General features: G+C 29.3%; 1 protein-coding gene across 1 annotated transcript in view; it reads right to left on the reverse strand.

Annotated features, from left to right (window-relative positions):
- LOC132166622 (uncharacterized) overlaps nt 1-1,587 on the reverse strand; it is a gene marked incomplete in the record, with an annotated part of 10,335 nt that overhangs the window by 8,336 nt on the left and 412 nt on the right.

A 1,587-nucleotide genomic window follows, 5' to 3' on the forward strand; every position in this document is an offset into this window, starting at 1 on the left:
AAGCAATCTGAACGCCACTTGTCAAATAAGCTTTATATCAGGATATTAGAGCTAACTCTGTCAGAATTACGCAAAATAACTATTGAAAAATTACAAATTTTTACTTTGATTGTTCTTTTTTTAGGATTGAAATCTCTTCATATTTTTTAAAACATGAGGTTCTCATATTTTAGAAAATATGAGAGGATTTAAATTCCATTTTTTTAATACAATTCCAGCAGATCCTCTATTATACACCTTATTTTTTTTAGGGTTAAATACTAAATACTCTCTGGGATTTTGTTGCTTTATTTTTTCTCTCTTATGGTTTTATTTTTATCACAGGAGGTTCCTGTGATTTTGATAATAGACCAAATTAGTCATTCTGTCAGTTGACTATTAGTTGACTTAACGGAAGTTCACGTGTACCATCAAATGTTAACACGTGGCTACTTAATTTTTTTTTTTTTTTTTAAATTAAATAAAAAAAATATTTTTAAAAAAAAATTGGGGGTGGCCCTAGGCTCCATGGGGTTGGCCACCCCTAGTACTTACTGGGGGTGGTTTCGGCCAGCCCCAATTTTTTTTTTTTTTTTTAATTTTTTTAAAAAATAAGAATAAGTAGGTGTCACGTGTCAACATTTGATTGGTCCACATGAACTTCCGTTAAGTCAACTAATGGTCAACTAATAGAAAGCTAATTTAGTTTATTATCAAAATCACAAGGACTTCTTGTGATAAAAATTAAACCCTAAGAGGGAAAAAAATAAAACAACTAAACACCAGGGAGTATTTAGTATTTAACCTTTCTTTTTTAATATTATTTTGTGTGGAAAATCATGTAAAAGAAAGAGGAGGAGAGAGTAAAAGAATGAAAGTTTAAAGTGTGCATAGGTGCATAGTAAATAGGATAATCAACCTATTTATTGTTCACGCTAAATGAAAAAAGTTAAATTGCTTATTTTGTTGAAAACAAAAAAGCACCCATAATAATTAAATTTGACTATTCTTTCGAGATGCTCAAAGATAATACGTGATAGTCTCGTGAATTCTTCATTTTCCCTAAGCGACAGACTTTGAGAGTGAGTTTTTATGCCTCCAAATTAGACAGAACTTATATAATGAAATGTAGAAAAATCTCTAGTTGCTATTATAACCTTAAAAATAATATAATTTATTTCTAATGTTCTTTCTCTAGAAGATTTTTAATTAGGAAATGAGCCAAAAAAGAAAAAGAAAAAAAGAAGCGGTTTTTGAAATAGACAAAGCAGCAAGCCTACTTGAGGTCATAAGAACTTTCAAGGCAAAAGTTCATGCATATATTGGGCAATGGACTCGCATCATCACTCAAGACAGAGGCAGCCCACTTTGGCCAACAATTCCGAAATGAATCCAAATTGAATAAGGTGACAAGTGATGATTAATATGTATTGAAGTAAAAAATTTGAGCTCAAATATTGCTCCAGCAATTGATATTTTCAGAGTATTATTAGCGGCCACACCAAAATAATTAAAAATATATTTTTTCTATTTTAACTACTTATTTTTTTTTAGAGTATTCCAACGAATTCACTATTTTAATAATTAATTTTTACTATTTTATTTAAA

Source organism: Corylus avellana, chromosome ca11 (genome assembly GCF_901000735.1).
Source record: "Corylus avellana chromosome ca11, CavTom2PMs-1.0".
NCBI lineage: Eukaryota > Viridiplantae > Streptophyta > Magnoliopsida > Fagales > Betulaceae > Corylus > Corylus avellana.